Raw genomic sequence first — 9,481 nt, 5'->3', positions numbered from 1 at the left:
AGCCATTAGGAGTGACAATTTTTTATAATACTTCTTAATATATTTTTTAAATCAAAGGTGAATATTAGTTAAAAAAATGAGGTTAGGTGGATTAATTAAAAGATTGTAATACTGTAATGTATTAGGTATACATAACTGTTAAAGATGATACAGTTCACCCTCCAAGGCATAAAATACCTACATTACATTCTAGTTTAAATGATTAGTAATCATAATTAATTCACCATCTTGAATTCTTACCAAGTTAATTAAGATCTTGCTTAAAGTGAAAGTTGCTCCATATTAGAGAAATTATGGTGTCCTATGTTTTCTCTTGGTCTTGTGGAACTACATCATGGTCATGGTTGTAAGACCCGTTTTTTTTTTTGTTAGAGTAGTGGGGGGTATGGTGGGGACATGGTGGTCACCCATCACTTGCATTATTTGAATGCAATTATTGGGGTGCTTGGTTACGGGGGAGGGCTTGGAAAAAGAAGGGGGAGGGTCTCATTATTGGGGTGCATTATTGGAGTGGAAGGAGAGGAAGGGAAAAAGACGGGGGGAGTGACACCTCTGTGGTGGTAGCTGGGAACGAGGGAAAACTCTCTCTGCATGGACTGTGAAGTGCTGGTCTCCAAAGCTGGATGTGTGCCTCCTGGATATGACGGTTGCTGCTCACTCTGCTGGACGGTGGACGAAGATGACTGGACGGGTTGCTGCACTTCTTTGATGGCTGGTGCTCTGCCGATTTGTCGGATCGGAGAGCATCTTCCCCACTGGACTTGGAGATGGCTGGACCGTGTTGGTAGCTGCAGCTTCTTCCTTTTCTTCCAAGAGGTAAGGGGAGTTTGATTTACTTCCTTGATTTTGAGATATTTTGTGGTTACTGTAAATCTGGGTAAAATTTGGGAAGAAGGAGATGAAGATTAAGGTTTCTGGGTTTTCTCTGCATTCTGTGCGATTCTGCAGAATTCTGTAGAATGCACGTTCGTCCAATTTTGGTGAGTCAAAATTGCACGTTCGTCCAAATTTGGTGAGTCAAAAGTGGACGTTCGTCCAATTAAAGTGTAGAACGAGTGTTCGCTCCACTAACGCTCGTAGTCGGTCTAATTAACCGTTCGGTCTTGCCTCCTTCATTAACGAGCGTTACGTTCGTTCTGGGATTGTTCTGTGAGCGTTCGGTTTTGTGTTTTAAGGTTTCGAGCGTTCGCGTTCGTCCTTAGGTGAAGTTGTTATGCACAAGACATTCGTCCAAGTTACTCGACCAATTAGTGGTTGGCAGGAATGGGTTGAGCGTTCGTTTATGGTGATATAAGGTAACGAGCGTTCACGTTCGTTGGTAATTTAGACGTTCTTCCATAAGTGTTATAGTGAGCGTTCGTCCTTAAATGTTATAGTGAACGTTCGTCCTTAAATTTTATAGTTAGCGTTCGTCTGTTATAATGAACGTTCGATTTCGTATTAGGAGAGCGTTAGCGTTCGTCCTTCATTGTCAGTGTAACGTTCGACCTTGGTTTAATTGTGTTAGTGAGCGTTCATCATTAAGCTGGTATTATTAGGTTTGAATCCTGGACGTTCGGTTTTGATGTATTAGTGTACGTTAGGCCTTAGTGTATTAGCGATTTATAGCGTTCGATCTGGATAAGGTGTCCTGAGGTTTAGATTATTAGCGTTCGGAAAATATGGAATTGTATTCAGCGTTCGACCTATAGAGTATGATTTTCTAGCGTTTGCGCAAATAGTCTAAAGTCAAATGAGGTTAAGAAAATACGTTCGTTCTTGGTAGTAGCGTTCGGTCTTAATCATGCTTTGGCTTAGGCATTTAGCGTTCGTTCTTGACGGGAGAGCGTTCGGCTTTAAGGGTTCGGTTTAGATCATGAACGTTCGTTTTGATGAATTAAATAGCGTTCGGTCATAAGTTGCTTATTCTTAAGTTTGGATCATAAGCGTTAGTTCTTGGATATCAGTGAGTGTGAAGCTCGTTCTTAACTTGGTATTCTCGGGTAACAATCCTGAGCGTACGGTCTCGATAGCGAACGTCCATAGGTTGTAGAGAACGTTCGTCCTTAATCGAATATTCTAAAGTTTGAATCTTAAGCGATCGATCTCAAAATCTGTTAGTGATTGTTAGCGTCCGATCTTGATCACTTAGTCTTAGGCTTCAATCTGAAGCGTTCGGTCATATTATGTGTTAGTGAACGCTCGGTCTTGATAACGTTTCAGTTAGTGAGCGTCCATAGTGAGCGTTCGATCTTGGTGATGTTTATGGTTAGTGATCGTTCATATGGAACGGTCGTTCTCGATGATGTTTGTCCTCGGGTAGTACTCGTCATAGAGAGTGTTCGTCTTGATGGAGGTTAATCGTTGAGCGCTCGTCCAAACAGTATTGAAGTCAATAGGGTGTTCGGTTTTGAGCGTTCGGCCTAGTGTTTGATCTCTCAGTGTTTGTTCTATGACTGTTCGGTCAAGGTTCGGAGTTTTAGCGTTCGGTTCAATAGTACATGATTCCCTAGCGTTGTTCCAAGTATGACCCAATCAAATAGTGTTCGATAGATGGCGTTCGGCAGATAGCGTTCGGTCTCAGAGCGTCCGTCCATGTAACGTTCAGCAAGTAGCGTTCGACCATTAGTGTTGTTCTGTAGCGTTCGCCCAGTAGCGTTGTCAGTAGCGTTCGGCCATTAGCGTTCGTCCAGTAGCGTTGTCAGTAGCGTTCGGCCATTAGCGTTCATCCTGTAGCGTTCGTTCAGTTGATTCGATGAATAGTGCTCGTTCAAATGTATTATACAAATAGTGTTAGATTCTGAATTTGAATGGAATTAAATGTATAAAGGTTGGAATATATGCTGTAATGTGATATGTGTGAATGCATGAGATGTGATAATAACTGTAAGGAATGCATTTTATGATGTTGATATGAGATTGTGGAGAGGTTTTGTAATTATATAATGTGAATTGAGAAATATGAGTATGGTATGAATCTCATGGAGAGATTCTGAAATGTTATTGTATTAGTGTATATGTTGATGTTGAGGGTCCCGTAGTTGGAGGTTATCCTGATACTCTAATATTTCATCCAGTCTCAAGTAGAGAAGGATGAATTATGTGGTGAGAGGAGCAGGAGGTCCTGGTCTATGTGCCGGTTTTGGACATAGTGAGGGGACTAACCTTGTGAATGGTATGGAGTATTTTGAAAGTGTATTTGTAAGAAAAATTTGAAGTCATCACAAGTGCATAACCTCCCGTGACCGCTCATCAACGTATCATCCGGATGAGTGTCTAGTAGGAATTGTGGTATGATGGTAAATGAGGATGTCTGACATAAATTTTATATGATGTTTATATCAAAGCATTTATGCATGTTTTATAACTGTTGTGTTGTATGTTAGCTCACCCTTACTTGTTTGTTTGTGCCGGAAAATCTTTTTGCGATGATCGTATAACGTAATTGTTATACGGGAGCAGATGAAGGATTGTCGCGTGATCATGTGCAAAGGAAGGAAGAGATGGAAGAACAAATTAGAAGGATTCAATATTATCTTTGTAGTCAACTCTGAGCTTAAATCTTATATATAGATTCAAGTATGAGGTTACGGGGTGTTACCGTAAATGTATTATTACAACATTTAAAATTTTGAATTTTAAAGGGTGAATTTTTGGGATGTTACATTAATGGTATCAGAGCAGTTCGTCCTTAGGATGAACTCTGTGTTGTGGGTCTATCGTGCCTTCTCTGTGAAGAATTGAGTCTAAATGGTATAATTTACCATTTCCTCTAAGTCTATAATAGTAGAGTGTGTCTCTAACTAGAAGTTTTGAGAACAGAAAACGTCTTGATAAGAGTAATGAGGGTGCACACTCATGGCTTTTACCATAGATGGTTTTCCTTTCTTAAATCTGAAGGTTTGAGGTAAGAATGAGTTAGAGTTTAGTGTTGTTTCCTGTAGTAATTCCTGTTTTGCTCTTGCTTTTGTGGTAGTGTAATGTGCTCGATAGTAGTATAGGAAAGTATATTCAAGGGCAACTTGAATTGTATACCTTTATTGGAATTGGTTTAAGCCCTTGAGACAAGTTCTTGCCTCGAAGATAGGAGCTAGAAGACTAAAAGTTAAGCTTCGGAGGACGAGTGAAGATATTGGAGTTTAGAAGTAATGTTATAGGAGAAGAAAATTTCAAGAAAACAAAGTTAGAAGATCTTAAATCGTACGTTCGCAAAAAGTTCAGAGGTTAGATTCAGGAAGCTGTGGATAAGCATGGTTGTAGCAAGGTTTGAGAAATGAGTTGGGTTTAGTATATCAGTAACGTCAACAGTCAGAAGAAATGGAAGTGTTGGTGAGAAACGGAGTAACACTGTGAGAGTTTGGTAACATGAATCTAGGTATCAGTGATTATTGGAATTTGAATAAGAAAGTGGTGGATGGCCTAAAGTTTAAGTTAAGAAAGGAATAGAAAATTCTAAAATGGACTAAGGGAAATAAGTATCAAGAAAGGAAGTAGAAGGAGAGGATTTCGAGAGGCAGTCAGATGAGGCATAACATGAGGTCTTTGAAGAGGAATGAAGTATTGTTAGGATCTTAGGTTAAGTGAAAAATTTGAAGGAAATGATCAAGTTTTACCAGCAAGTGGATGATTCAGAGTCAAGTTTAGTTGGATGTTTCAAGATTAGTAGTTCACGCAGAAGAAAGGTTTGAGCATAGGCTAAGATGCAAGGTTTCAAATGATAAAGAGAAAGATATGTCTCTGTCAATCAGTGTCTTTAGGCAAGACCTCCTGGAAGATCATGATTGCTTCTTAGTGTTATCACCTATGGAAATGACTCAAGTCTCAGATCTTGCGGCGCAGGAGAATCGGAGTATAAACCTCGTTGTTGTGAATGACTTCTTAGATGTTTTTCCTGAAGAAGTTTCTGGTTTACCTCCTTCACGTGAGCATGAAGATCACCTAAGGTCAGTGTTTGAGGTTGAGAGTATGCAAGCCAGAAAGGATTTGTTAGTTCAAGTGCAACCAGTAAGGATTGAGGACGAACTGTCAAACGAGTCAAGGTCATCTGGGATGGTAGAACAGGCAACTCTACCTAGAAGTTAAAGGATGATATGGGAGAAACCTACCTTGACTAGTTTTGATAGGCATAATTTTCGAGGACGAAAATTTTTGTTGTTGGGGAGAATGTAAGACCCGTTTTTTTTTTTGTTAGAGTAGTGGGGGGTATGGTGGGGACATGGTGGTCACCCATCACTTGCATTATTTGAATGCAATTATTGGGGTGCTTGGTTACGGGGGAGGGCTTGGAAAAAGAAGGGGGAGGGTCTCATTATTGGGGTGCATTATTGGAGTGGAAGGAGAGGAAGGGAAAAAGACGGGGGGAGTGACACCTCTGTGGTGGTAGCTGGGAACGAGGGAAAACTCTCTCTGCATGGACTGTGAAGTGCTGGTCTCCAAAGCTGGATGTGTGCCTCCTGGATATGACGGTTGCTGCTCACTCTGCTGGACGGTGGACGAAGATGACTGGACGGGTTGCTGCACTTCTTTGATGGCTGGTGCTCTGCCGATTTGTCGGATCGGAGAGCATCTTCCCCACTGGACTTGGAGATGGCTGGACCGTGTTGGTAGCTGCAGCTTCTTCCTTTTCTTCCAAGAGGTAAGGGGAGTTTGATTTACTTCCTTGATTTTGAGATATTTTGTGGTTACTGTAAATCTGGGTAAAATTTGGGAAGAAGGAGATGAAGATTAAGGTTTCTGGGTTTTCTCTGCATTCTGTGCGATTCTGCAGAATTCTGCAGAATGCACGTTCGTCCAATTTTGGTGAGTCAAAATTGCACGTTCGTCCAAATTTGGTGAGTCAAAAGTGGACGTTCGTCCAATTAAAGTGTAGAATGAGTGTTCGCTCCACTAACGCTCGTAGTCGGTCTAATTAACCGTTCGGTCTTGCCTCCTTCATTAACGAGCGTTACGTTCGTTCTGGGATTGTTCTGTGAGCGTTCGGTTTTGTGTTTTAAGGTTTCGAGCGTTCGCGTTCGTCCTTAGGTGAAGTTGTTATGCACAAGACATTCGTCCAAGTTACTCGACCAATTAGTGGTTGGCAGGAATGGGTTGAGCGTTCGTTTATGGTGATATAAGGTAACGAGCGTTCACGTTCGTTGGTAATTTAGACGTTCTTCCATAAGTGTTATAGTGAGTGTTCGTCCTTAAATGTTATAGTGAACGTTCGTCCTTAAATTTTATAGTTAGCGTTCGTCTGTTATAATGAACGTTCGATTTCGTATTAGGAGAGCGTTAGCGTTCGTCCTTCATTGTCAGTGTAACGTTCGACCTTGGTTTAATTGTGTTAGTGAGCGTTCATCATTAAGCTGGTATTATTAGGTTTGAATCCTGGACGTTCGGTTTTGATGTATTAGTGTACGTTAGGCCTTAGTGTATTAGCGATTTATAGCGTTCGATCTGGATAAGGTGTCCTGAGGTTTAGATTATTAGCGTTCGGAAAATATGGAATTGTATTCAGCGTTCGACCTATAGAGTATGATTTTCTAGCGTTTGCGCAAATAGTCTAAAGTCAAATGAGGTTAAGAAAATACGTTCGTTCTTGGTAGTAGCGTTCGGTCTTAATCATGCTTTGGCTTAGGCATTTAGCGTTCGTTCTTGACGGGAGAGCGTTCGGCTTTAAGGGTTCGGTTTAGATCATGAACGTTCGTTTTGATGAATTAAATAGCGTTCGGTCATAAGTTGCTTATTCTTAAGTTTGGATCATAAGCGTTAGTTCTTGGATATCAGTGAGTGTGAAGCTCGTTCTTAACTTGGTATTCTCGGGTAACAATCCTGAGCGTACGGTCTCGATAGCGAACGTCCATAGGTTGTAGAGAACGTTCGTCCTTAATCGAATATTCTAAAGTTTGAATCTTAAGCGATCGATCTCAAAATCTGTTAGTGATTGTTAGCGTCCGATCTTGATCACTTAGTCTTAGGCTTCAATCTGAAGCGTTCGGTCATATTATGTGTTAGTGAACGCTCGGTCTTGATAACGTTTCAGTTAGTGAGCGTCCATAGTGAGCGTTCGATCTTGGTGATGTTTATGGTTAGTGATCGTTCATATGGAACGGTCGTTCTCGATGATGTTTGTCCTCGGGTAGTACTCGTCATAGAGAGTGTTCGTCTTGATGGAGGTTAATCGTTGAGCGCTCGTCCAAACAGTATTGAAGTCAATAGGGTGTTCGGTTTTGAGCGTTCGGCCTAGTGTTTGATCTCTCAGTGTTTGTTCTATGACTGTTCGGTCAAGGTTCGGAGTTTTAGCGTTCGGTTCAATAGTACATGATTCCCTAGCGTTGTTCCAAGTATGACCCAATCAAATAGTGTTCGATAGATGGCGTTCGGCAGATAGCGTTCGGTCTCAGAGCGTCCGTCCATGTAACGTTCAGCAAGTAGCGTTCGACCATTAGTGTTGTTCTGTAGCGTTCGCCCAGTAGCGTTGTCAGTAGCGTTCGGCCATTAGCGTTCGTCCAGTAGCGTTGTCAGTAGCGTTCGGCCATTAGCGTTCATCCTGTAGCGTTCGTTCAGTTGATTCGATGAATAGTGCTCGTTCAAATGTATTATACAAATAGTGTTAGATTCTGAATTTGAATGGAATTAAATGTATAAAGGTTGGAATATATGCTGTAATGTGATATGTGTGAATGCATGAGATGTGATAATAACTATAAGGAATGCATTTTATGATGTTGATATGAGATTGTGGAGAGGTTTTGTAATTATATAATGTGAATTGAGAAATATGAGTATGGTATGAATCTCATGGAGAGATTCTGAAATGTTATTGTATTAGTGTATATGTTGATGTTGAGGGTCCCGTAGTTGGAGGTTATCCTGATACTCTAATATTTCATCCAGTCTCAAGTAGAGAAGGATGAATTATGTGGTGAGAGGAGCAGGAGGTCCTGGTCTATGTGCCGGTTTTGGACATAGTGAGGGGACTAACCTTGTGAATGGTATGGAGTATTTTGAAAGTGTATTTGTAAGAAAAATTTGAAGTCATCACAAGTGCATAACCTCCCGTGACCGCTCATCAACGTATCATCCGGATGAGTGTCTAGTAGGAATTGTGGTATGATGGTAAATGAGGATGTCTGACATAAATTTTATATGATGTTTATATCAAAGCATTTATGCATGTTTTATAACTGTTGTGTTGTATGTTAGCTCACCCTTACTTGTTTGTTTGTGCCGGAAAATCTTTTTGCGATGATCGTATAACGTAATTGTTATACGGGAGCAGATGAAGGATTGTCGCGTGATCATGTGTAAAGGAAGGAAGAGATGGAAGAACAAATTAGAAGGATTCAATATTATCTTTGTAGTCAACTCTGAGCTTAAATCTTATATATAGATTCAAGTATGAGGTTACGGGGTGTTACCGTAAATGTATTATTACAACATTTAAAATTTTGAATTTTAAAGGGTGAATTTTTGGGATGTTACAATGGTCATGTGGAACTACACCAGGTGGTTGTCCTTAACTTCTTTGCAGACATTTGAACTTGTCTTTCTTTGACAAAGACAACCCACAAAATCACAGAAAACATTACTGCACTTGAAACCACCACCAAACCAATGAATATCTGGTGGTTGTTTCGCTTGAAAGGGAAATCATCGTCATTGATTTCAAATGTTGCTGTGACAAAAGAACAGTTTAATAGTCCAGCAAAGATTGGACCATTTCGATAGTCACTCAAGCTGGTTGCCACCATAACCTTTGAGTACAGGGAAGGAGTCAATCTCCCCACTGTAATGCACACCAGATGGAGATTATTGCATAAAAAACTCTGATATGCCTGTCGACCAGGAAGAACGGATTAACATATAAACACACCACTAATAAGATAGGAGTCTGTTCTATATAAAAAATTGATATTATCTAAAATTTTAAAAATAAATCTATGAGTTTTTTTTTTTAATTATATGTTGTTCATCTTTTTCATTTTAAAGCTTATAAAAATAATGGAAGAATGTTTAACATATCAAGGTGGAGTTTGTTACGAGTTTAATTTTCATATTATTAAATATATTATTAACGAGATAAGACGAGTTTATAATATATAAATTTTTTACTTTATAAATTAATATTTTATTAGATGGTTTTGTAAAATTGAATTATCATATATAATAATTCATGAAAATTAATGTAGTAAAACTTGTTTAGTAGATTTTGTATGTTTTATTAAGACCTTGCATGATAGTCAAAAAAATATTGAGACAAGAAAATGGAGTATTGAACTTAGGGCTGGACAAAATTAACTAAATTGTATTAAAATATAATTATTTGTACTATAATAAACTAAAAAAAGCTGGACTAATTAATATAATATCCAAACTGTATTGTTTTATAGTTTAATTTTAAAAAACTGAACTTATATAAGTTAACTAATAACTAAACTATACTATCCATTAAAACATAAGCCTACTGTGTTTAAAAAGCGGTGACTAAAAGATATATCTAAACTAAACTTTGCATTCAAAC

The 9,481-nt window shown here is 39.2% G+C and overlaps 1 long non-coding RNA gene across 1 annotated transcript; it reads left to right on the top strand.

The window, feature by feature from the left end:
• Positions 1–453: 453 nt before the first annotated feature.
• On the top strand, positions 454–8,444 carry LOC148204482 (uncharacterized). The gene is made up of 3 exons (XR_015780142.1): positions 454–816; positions 3,442–5,614; positions 8,240–8,444. It is a non-coding gene; the product is annotated as an uncharacterized LOC148204482 (long non-coding RNA).
• The last annotated feature ends 1,037 nt before the right edge of the window (positions 8,445–9,481 follow it).

Source organism: Vigna umbellata, chromosome 1 (assembly GCF_029865625.1).
Source record: "Vigna umbellata cultivar VRB3 chromosome 1, Vumbellata_1.0, whole genome shotgun sequence".
Lineage (NCBI taxonomy): Eukaryota > Viridiplantae > Streptophyta > Magnoliopsida > Fabales > Fabaceae > Vigna > Vigna umbellata.
This window is presented reverse-complemented; position numbering and strand designations above follow the sequence as displayed.